Raw genomic sequence first — 10,436 nt, forward strand, 5'->3', positions numbered from 1 at the left:
TCCTAATCCACTTCATTTTAAAACAACAATAGGCATATTTACTGAACAAAATATTAAAATTATGAAAAGCCAATAGGCATAATTATTAAGAAAAACAGCCACCGGAATGGCGGGGTGTCACGACAAAATGCTATGGAGCTTGCTTTACCTTTTTCACGTTGAATTCATAAACATTATTTGTATCTTATTAGTCCCTGCCATCTGGCATCCGGCAGGGACTATAGTAACCGTTCGGAGGGCAGTTAGCATTAATTTACTTGGTTTTTTAGTGTTATTGGTCCCTGCCATCTGGCATCCGGCAGGGACTATAGTAACCGTTCGGAGGGCAGTTAGCATTAATTTACTTGGTTTTTTAGTGTTATTTGCACTTATATTCTAAAGTTTGGAGTTCAGCTTGTGTTCGCCTTCTTATTTGGCCTCTTCCCAAGGCGGAAGAGGCCGGACCATAGCCTAAACTCGTATTTAGGCACAATGAACTGGCCCTGACCGTCAGCGGTTTCATCTTAATGCTAACATTAATTCGTTAATGTTTAATGTTAATTCGTATTCGGTTGTTTGCAGGTTGGTATAGCAGGTTTGTTTGCAGGTTGGCAGTTGTTCTGCATGAAGTGGTGTACGTGTCGATGTCTCCACTGAATGGCTGTTGCAATCTCCCAAATAAAGTCCCTCCATCTCCCAGCGCTTTGTTAGGGTAACAATTGCCCTTTTCCTTGCTTCACTCCGGTCATTCGTGCCTCTGCCGCAAGGAGGTCTCGGCTCATCCACTAGTTGCAGCCCTCTACGGTGACTCTTTCTCTCTTCCTGGTGGGTCTCATTTGCTCATTCCCTGCTCTGCATCTTGCTTCCTATTGTTGAAGAGGGTTTACCAGTTCTGAAGGTTATTGCAGTCCAGCCATGGCAATTGTTCATAGCTCTGGAGTCGTGTCAACGCTACACGGTCTGATTGAACCATCAGGTAAGAAAAATTCTTCAGTTTGCCTATTCCTTCGAGGCTACCAAATCTGTAGGTTTTCATTAAATGTTTTCAATCTTCCGGTTACTATTTTTCCCATGCAGTGGCCCAACCTCTTACCACACTATGAAAGATCAAGGGTTTACAGAAGCTTCATAGTTTTTCCCACTTTATCTTTATTCTTTTCCTGTTTTACCTATTCAGTACTGCTGCCAGTTATTTTTTTTTTAATGTGCAGTTATAAAGAGAATTTCCCTTCCGCAGCTTCATCTTGCGTGCTAGATTTTTCTCTATGCCAGTTGCAGGGTTCAGGTTAATTCCTCCTCCTTGTCTATTTCTTCCACCGAGAACCGGTTAAATAATCCTCATTTGATTTTCAAAGTTAAAGACTATATTTACCCTTCTTCCTTTTTTGCGTGGTACAGGTACGCTACCATTGGGTTATGCTCAACTGCCTGGAGATTGACTGATGACTTCTTCTTTCCATTTCAGGTGTTCTATTCTTCACAATGTCTCTTAGATGGAGAAAATCTTATCACCTCTTCGAATACTGGAAATACTCGAAATCAAACCCTATCTGGGTTAGTTTCTCTGGTTCTTCTTCTATGTTCTGGGTTATATTGTCAGCGGCATATAATTGTCAGTTCCAGGATATAAATTAAAAGGATCTCTACACACAGTTTGTTGTAACATTGATTCTGGGATCTATTATTTCATTTTTGTAATGAACAATGTTAAGTTTAATACATATATACCGTTAATGCAAACCCAAATTAAGGGTTTCCAAATAGATTATTTGGTATTTTGGATTTGCTATCATTCATTTTGGCCGACGACCTTTTTACAGAATTTTTTGTTAATTGTCATTCACATATTCAAGATGTCATCAAGGGCTTTATGTCATGCAGCTATATTCGAAATATAGCTCGAACTGTACTCAGTTCGAGCATAAAGGAAAATCTACTAGTCTTTGTCAAACATTTTTTTTGTGTTTTTCAGATATTATCAATAATTAGTTTTGCAATTTAATGCATTATCACTAGCTTACAGGCATGAAATTTCTTACCTGCGAATGCGTGCTCAGTAGTCGGTTTTCATTGGAATTTTGTGGAACGATGAATGTTCTGAAGTCTGGTACACGCGTTTTCTGGTATACTGTTACCCTGCTTCATACGTTTCTCTGACCGTAATTAGTTTTGCAATTTAATGCATTTAGTCCCTGCCATCTGGCATCCGGCAGGGACTATAGTAACCGTTCGGAGGGCAATTAGCATTAATTTACTTGGTTTTTTAGTGTTATTTGCACTTATATTCTAAAGTTTGGAGTTCAGCTTGTGTTCGCCTTCTTATTTGGCCTCTTCCCGAGGCGGAAGAGGCCGGACCATAGCCTAAACTCGTATTTAGGCACAATGAACTGGCCCTGACCGTCAGCGGTTTCATCTTAATGCTAACATTAATTCGTTAATGTTTAATGTTAATTCGTATTCGGTTGTTTGCAGGTTGGTATAGCAGGTTTGTTTGCAGGTTGGCATCTATTCTGCATGAAGTGGTGTACGTGTCGATGTCTCCACTGAATGGCTGTTGCAATCTCCCAAATAAAGTCCCTCCATCTCCCAGCGCTTTGTTAGGGTAACAATTGCCCTTTTCCTTGCTTCACTCCGGTCATTCGTGCCTCTGCCGCAAGGAGGTCTCGGCTCATCCACTAGTTGCAGCCCTCTACGGTGACTCTTTCTCTCTTCCTGGTGGGTCTCATTTGCTCATTCCCTGCTCTGCATCTTGCTTCCTATTGTTGAAGAGGGTTTACCAGTTCTGAAGGTTATTGTAGTCCAACCATGGCAATTGTTCATAGCTCTGGAGTCGTGTCAACGCTACACGGTCTGATTGAACCATCAGGTAAGAAAAATTCTTCAGTTTGCCTATTCCTTCGAGGCTACCAAATCTGTAGGTTTTCATTAAATGTTTTCAATCTTCCGGTTACTATTTTTCCCATGCAGTGGCCCAACCTCTTACCACACTATGAAAGATCAAGGGTTTACAAAAGCTTCATAGTTTTTCCCACTTTATCTTTATTCTTTTCCTGTTTTACCTATTCAGTACTGCTGCCACTTAATTTTTTTTTAATGTGCAGTTATAAAGAGAATTTCCCTTCCGCAGCTTCATCTTGCGTGCTAGATTTTTCTCTATGCCAGTTGCAGGGTTCAGGTTAATTCCTCCTCCTTGTCTATTTCTTCCACCGAGAACCGGTTAAATAATCCTCATTTGATTTTCAGAGTTAAAGACTGTATTTACCCTTCTTCCTTTTTTGCGTGGTACAGGTACGCTACCATTGGGTTATGCTCAACTGCCTGGAGATTGACTGATGACTTCTTCTTTCCATTTCAGGTGTTCTATTCTTCACAATGTCTCTTAGATGGAGAAAATCTTATCACCTCTTCGAATACTGGAAATACTCGAAATCAAACCCTATCTGGGTTAGTTTCTCTGGTTCTTCTTCTATGTTCTGGGTTATATTGTCAGCGACATATAATTGTCAGTTCCAGGATATAAATTAAAAGGATCTCTACACACAGTTTGTTGTAACATTGATTCTGGGATCTATTATTTCATTTTTGTAATGAACAATGTTAAGTTTAATACATATATACCGTTAATGCAAACCCAAATTAAGGGTTTCCAAATAGATTATTTGGTATTTTGGATTTGCTATCATTCATTTTGGCCGACGACCTTTTTACATAATTTTTTGTTAATTGTCATTCACATATTCAAGATGTCATCAAGGGCTTTATGTCATGCAGCTATATTCGAAATATAGCTCGAACTGTACTCAGTTCGAGCATAAAGGAAAATCTACTAGTCTTTGTCAAACATTTTTTTTGTGTTTTTCAGATATTATCAATAATTAGTTTTGCAATTTAATGCATTATCACTAGCTTACAGGAATGAAATTTCTTACCTGCGAATGTGTGCTCAGTAGTCGGTTTTCATTGGAATTTTGTGGAACGATGAATGTTCTGAAGTCTGGTACACGCGTTTTCTGGTATACTGTTACCCTGCTTCATACGTTTCTCTGACCGTAATTAGTTTTGCAATTTAATGCATTATCACTAGCTTACAGGCATGAAATTTCTTACCTGCGAATGCATTACTGCAATGCCTGTACCTGTATTTCCAAATTTCCTTTTCTTTTGGGCAGGAATAAACTGTTCTCTGTTTGTAAGAAAGAGGCTGAAGTACTTCTTTTGTAAAAACCAGATGAGAAAAAAAAAAAGACAAATTCTTCGTACGATTTTGTCACGGTGGGGTAAGACTACTGTTCAGCTGCGGTAAGACTACTATTCAGCTGCACATCTTCCTCAGAGCTCTGGAGCCCGTGGTCTTCTCCAAAAACTCTGGCTCGATGAGCCGAGAGGAAGCATTTGAGGTTGTGGAACACTGTAAAAACTTAGGACACTCACGACTTTGTAAGTGACACTTGCCATCCATGCAAGTGGCGCGAAAAATAAAACTTAAGTCACCAGTTTTGAACATTGTTTCATTTAACTGGACATTAATTGTTAAAATTTTTATTTTTTGACAGCTGTAAGAACTCGGTGTAAATACATATAGTTAATTTCACTATGTACCTATCCTCCTCTACTAATGAGCAATGAGCTATGATCTGGTGGATGTTTCAAACTTATGACACTTGCCATCCATGCAAGTGTGTTGGCGCGAAAAATAAAACTTAAGTCACCAGTTTTGAACATTGTTTCATTTCACTGGACATTAATTGTTAAAATTTTTATTTTTTGCCAGCTGTCTATTTAAGAACTCGGTGTAAATGCATATAGTTAATTTCACTATGTACCTATCCTCCTCTACTAATGAGCAATGAGCATGGAAGCAGCGGCATATAAGCATGGAAGCAACTCATTTTCACTGTCGCTGTGTTGTTATCAGCGCTCCTTCGGGTCCTGCTCAAACTCTGGGTGCCGCTACCCAATCATTCCATCACTTCCTAAAGGCTCAACTTGATGCAGGGACTCGCTGCGTCGCAACTGCCCTTGTTTGCACTTATATTCTAAAGTTTGGAGTTCAGCTTGTGTTCGCCTTCTTATTTGGCCTCTTCCCGAGGCGGAAGAGGCCGGACCATAGCCTAAACTCGTATTTAGGCACAATGAACTGGCCCTGACCGTCAGCGGTTTCATCTTAATGCTAACATTAATTCGTTAATGTTTAATGTTAATTCGTATTCGGTTGTTTGCAGGTTGGTATAGCAGGTTTGTTTGCAGGTTGGCAGCTGTTCTGCATGAAGTGGTGTACGTGTCGATGTCTCCACTGAATGGCTATTGCAATCTCCCAAATAAAGTCCCTCCATCTCCCAGCGCTTTGTTAGGGTAACAATTGCCCTTTTCCTTGCTTCACTCCGGTCATTCGTGCCTCTGCCTCAAGGAGGTCTCGGCTCATCCACTAGTTGCAGCCCTCTACGGTGACTCTTTCTCTCTTCCTGGTGGGTCTCATTTTCTCATTCCCTGCTCTGCATCTTGCTTCCTATTGTTGAAGAGGGTTTACCAGTTCTGAAGGTTATTGCAGTCCAGCCATGGCAATTGTTCATAGCTCTGGAGTCGTGTCAATGCTACACGGTCTGATTGAACCATCAGGTAAGAAAAATTCTTCAGTTTGCCTATTCCTTCGAGGCTACCAAATATGTAGGTTTTCATTAAATGTTTTCAATCTTCCGGTTACTATTTTTCCCATGCAGTGGCCCAACCTCTTACCACACTATGAAAGATCAAGGGTTTACAGAAGCTTCATAGTTTTTCCCACTTTATCTTTATTCTTTTCCTGTTTTACCTATTCAGTACTGCTGCCACTTAATTTTTTTTTAACGTGCAGTTATAAAGAGAATTTCCCTTCCGCAGCTTCATCTTGCGTGCTAGATTTTTCTCTATGCCAGTTGTAGGGTTCAGGTTAATTCCTCCTCCTTGTCTATTTCTTCCACCGAGAACCGGTTAAATAATCCTCATTTGATTTTCAGAGTTAAAGACTGTATTTACCCTTCTTCCTTTTTTGCGTGGTACAGGTACGCTACCATTGGGTTATGCTCAACTGCCTGGAGATTGACTGATGACTTCTTCTTTCCATTTCAGGTGTTCTATTCTTCACAATGTCTCTTAGATGGAGAAAATCTTATCACCTCTTCGAATACTGGAAATACTCGAAATCAAACCCTATCTGGGTTAGTTTCTCTGGTTCTTCTTCTATGTTCTGGGTTATATTGTCAGCGGCATATAATTGTCAGTTCCAGGATATAAATTAAAAGGATCTCTACACACAGTTTGTTGTAACATTGATTCTGGGATCTATTATTTCATTTTTGTAATGAACAATGTTAAGTTTAATACATATATACCGTTAATGCAAACCCAAATTAAGGGTTTCCAAATAGATTATTTGGTATTTTGGATTTGCTATCATTCATTTTGGCCGACGACCTTTTTACAGAATTTTTTGTTTATTGTCATTCACATATTCAAGATGTCATCAAGGGCTTTATGTCATGCAACTATATTGGAAATATAGCTCGAACTGTACTCAGTTCGAGCATAAAGGAAAATCTACTAGTCTTTGTCAAACATTTTTTTTGTGTTTTTCAGATATTATCAGTAATTAGTTTTGCAATTTAATGCATTATCACTAGCTTACAGGCATGAAATTTCTTACCTGCGAATGCGTGCTCAGTAGTCGGTTTTCATTGGAATTTTGTGGAACGATGAATGTTCTGAAGTCTGGTACACGCGTTTTCTGGTACACTGTTACCCTGCTTCATACGTTTCTCTGACCGTAATTAGTTTTGCAATTTAATGCATTATCACTAGCTTACAGGCATGAAATTTCTTACCTGCGAATGCATTACTGCAATGCCTGTACCTGCTTTCCAAATTTCCTTTTCTTTTGGGCAGGAATAAACTGTTCTCTGTTTGTAAGAAAGAGGCTGAAGTACTTCTTCTGTAAAAACCAGATGAGAAAAAAAAAAGACAAATTCTTCGTACGATTTTGTCACGGTGGGGTAAGACTACTGTTCAGCTGCGGTAAGACTACTGTTCAGCTGCACATCTTCCTCAGAGCTCTGGAGCCCGTGGTCTTCTCCAAAAACTCTGGCTCGATGAGCCGAGAGGAAGCATTTGAGGTTGTGGAACACTGTAAAAACTTAGGACACTCACGACTTTGTAAGTGACACTTGCCATCCATGCAAGTGTGTTGGCGCGAAAAATAAAACTTAAGTCACCAGTTTTGAACATTGTTTCATTTAACTGGACATTAATTGTTAAAATTTTTATTTTTTGACAGCTGTAAGAACTCGGTGTAAATACATATAGTTAATTTCACTATGTACCTATCCTCCTCTACTAATGAGCAATGAGCTATGATCTGGTGGATGTTTCAAACTTATGACACTTGCCATCCATGCAAGTGTGTTGGCGCGAAAAATAAAACTTAAGTCACCAGTTTTGAACATTGTTTCATTTCACTGGACATTAATTGTTAAAATTTTTATTTTTTGCCAGCTGTCTATTTAAGAACTCGGTGTAAATGCATATAGTTAATTTCACTATGTACCTATCCTCCTCTACTAATGAGCAATGAGCATGGAAGCAACGGCATAGAAGCATGGAAGCAACTCGTTTTCACTGTCGCGCTGTTGTTATCAGCGCTCCTTCGGGTCCTGCTCAAACTCTGGGTGCCGCTACCCAATCATTCCATCACTTCCTAAAGGCTCAACTTGATGCAGGGACTCGCTGCATCGTAGCTGCCCTTGTTTAAAATTAGATTTTATTATGAAAAATCCTATCATAAATCAGCTCTCCAACTCGATGAATAAAGCAGCGGGACTTTCTACCTTTTAGAAACCTATGAATTCCATGGATCCGATCGAAATATTGGTATCTAATTCAGTCAGATCTACGCAACATTCGAACGCAACATCTAGTTTTTCAATCAATCAAATGGCAGTCAGCGAAGTATCGGTCAATCAATCAAATGGCAGTCAGCGAAGTATCAGAAATATTGGTATCTAATTCAGTTAGATCTACGCAACATCTGGTTTTTTCAATCAATCAAATGGCACTCAGCGAAGTATCGGTCAATCAATCAAATGGCACTCAGCGAAGTATCAGAATCAGACATTTTCATTGTTAACTTCTGATTCTGACATTTTCATGGTTAACTTTCCTATGGACTGATTTTCATTATTAAACTTTATAGGAAAACTAACCAAAATAAAAATCTTTGAAAATAGCTGATTGTGTAAAGAATATATTTACTACACACCACAATTAAGCAAATATTTGCAACAACAAAAAATTGGATAAGAACACTATGTAAATATGTATAAAATTGGATAGGAACACTAATAAATAAGCACAAGATGCAAATCATTATTTATGTGCAAATCCTTGCATATACATGACAATTTCCATTTTATATATAGATTTGCAATTTTTATGAAGACATAATTTCCACTTGTTTAATTAATTTTATATTAAAATCTATATAAAACTTATTAAATATCATATAGACTTATGGTTTTATATTCATTCTACTATTGAAATAACTATTAGATATCATATAAACTTGTAGTTTTATATTCATTCTACTATTAAAATAACTATTTTAGATAAACATGCTTATTTCAATTCTTTTTAAAATTTAGTAAATATATTTTAAAATTAAAATTTAAATTTCCTAATTGATAATATTAAAAATGTTTCAGTATTTTATTTATTTGTTTAATTAAGATTTGAAAAATATGTGGCAATTATAGTATTTTTATGTAATTTAATAAGTAAGCATAAAGACATTTTAGTAAATTGATAATCAATAAAACATGAAATGTGATTTGATAGCAAAAGGTTAGTAACATGATAAACTTTGCTAACTTGCTATATGGGAAACCAAGTTGGTCTTACTAGTATCAGAAAGTAACAACTTAGAAATAACCCACAACTAAAACATTGAAGGTGCTAGAGAGAAAAAATTGGAACCCTAAGAACTATACAAAGTAAAAAGACTGTGAACTAGGTGGAGGGAGCAATGGAAACCTCTATGGGGTTTTCTTTGGAGGTCTCACAATAGTAGAAACCATAACTCTGCCTTGCTTCTTAGCAAGTTGGGTGCATATAATGATGACTAGGGATGATTTCTTTTCTAGGCAACTCAGTTATTAGTATATGCTAGGGCACTATGCTTCATTGGCCTAGAAGGATCATGTCATGAAATTTTTCATGTTTTAATAAAGCTTGAGAGTCTTCTTATACTTTGTGTCTTTGGTCCTGCTTGTGCTCAATTTTTAAATTAGGCACCAGACCATTTATGCTATCTCCTCATCAGAAAATAGGCCCTTTCCTCCTTTACTTGTTTCTTCAATAGATTTAGATGTTTTTTGATATCAGGCGGGAAGGAGCAGTGGAATATACACATAACATCCATGGATCTTGAAAACCACTAGTAAATTGATCGTGTCAAGGTTACCCTAACCACCCTAACCACCCTAACACTCCCCCCCCCCTAAACTTGAATAGGGGAGATTATCCTGGCCTTAATCATTAATCAACCTCTCGCTTTATATATCACATTCATCCCATCAAGATAGGATACCGTTACACGTGCCACTCTGGTACCTATCTAAGTGGTCCATTCCACAACTTGATGACTCCATGCATCATTACACTACATGCATGCCTAATCAAAGTCCTAAGGTCTTAAAATAAATGATGTTCATGTGCAACATTTATGCCTGAACAACATGTCTTACAACTTCGTGGGGAAATACTTGGGCCAAAACCCTTAGGGTGTTCACACACCACTACAACATTGGCTCCTTCACTATCCTCAGACTATTGATTCCATCTTCATTCTTTCTCGTCCATACACCCACTTTCTTGATATATCTCTAGATTTTCTTATCCATACCTTGACCTCACGTTTCAACATTACTTGCACTCATTGAATCCATGTGATCTATCATCAACACTACTTGCACCTTTTTAATGGGATTCATTCACTTTTTCCACAACCATTGTAGCCTTACGTTGTACATATGCAAAGCTATGTTGACACTTTATTTGCAAGAGTTCTTCTCCAAAATCCTTCCTTTTGTCGAGGCACAACCTTCCAACCCACTATTTTATGCTTTGTTGATCTCGATTTTTCCCTTTTCACATTATTCTTCGAGTTTCAACTTAGAATTAGGATCAACTATCTACACACATACTTTATCAAGCCATCATCACTCTAATACAAGTTGTTAGGATCACAAGACTAGTACCAATTTACATGGAGTCCTTTTTCCTTTAAATGGGTTATATTCCACATGAATACCATGGGAAAAATCAAGTAAATTATTTCGATAATAAAGGAGCCATGCTCAATCTTGGTGCTCTCTAAACAATGAGGGGTGGAGTTATCACCTAATTCCTTAAACTTTCTAAGATTGAAAATG

General features: G+C 37.9%; 2 long non-coding RNA genes across 9 annotated transcripts; both read left to right on the top strand.

Annotated features, from left to right (window-relative positions):
• The first annotated feature begins 617 nt into the window (after positions 1 to 617).
• LOC149215100 (uncharacterized) lies at positions 618 to 3,632 on the top strand. 5 transcript variants are annotated; one of them, XR_016250995.1, is made up of 4 exons: positions 618 to 955; positions 1,191 to 1,264; positions 3,081 to 3,154; positions 3,335 to 3,632. It is a non-coding gene; the product is annotated as an uncharacterized LOC149215100 (long non-coding RNA). The 5 variants fall into 5 exon arrangements; XR_016250999.1 differs by having other exon boundaries at positions 628 to 955; positions 3,268 to 3,632; XR_016250997.1 differs by lacking the exons at positions 3,081 to 3,154; positions 3,335 to 3,632 and adding an exon at positions 1,378 to 1,742 and having other exon boundaries at positions 656 to 955.
• Positions 3,633 to 5,451: 1,819 nt separating this feature from the next.
• LOC149215101 (uncharacterized) lies at positions 5,452 to 6,382 on the top strand. Of its 4 annotated transcripts, none has more exons than XR_016251001.1 (3): positions 5,452 to 5,595; positions 5,831 to 5,904; positions 6,018 to 6,382. It is a non-coding gene; the product is annotated as an uncharacterized LOC149215101 (long non-coding RNA). The 4 variants fall into 4 exon arrangements; XR_016251003.1 differs by having other exon boundaries at positions 6,085 to 6,382; XR_016251002.1 differs by lacking the exon at positions 5,831 to 5,904.
• Positions 6,383 to 10,436: the final 4,054 nt, after the last annotated feature.

This window comes from Pinus tabuliformis, chromosome 1_1 (genome assembly GCF_031772625.1).
Source record: "Pinus tabuliformis cultivar Carrire ecotype Pingquan chromosome 1_1, CPIR1, whole genome shotgun sequence".
NCBI classification, from domain to species: Eukaryota; Viridiplantae; Streptophyta; class Pinopsida; order Pinales; family Pinaceae; genus Pinus; species Pinus tabuliformis.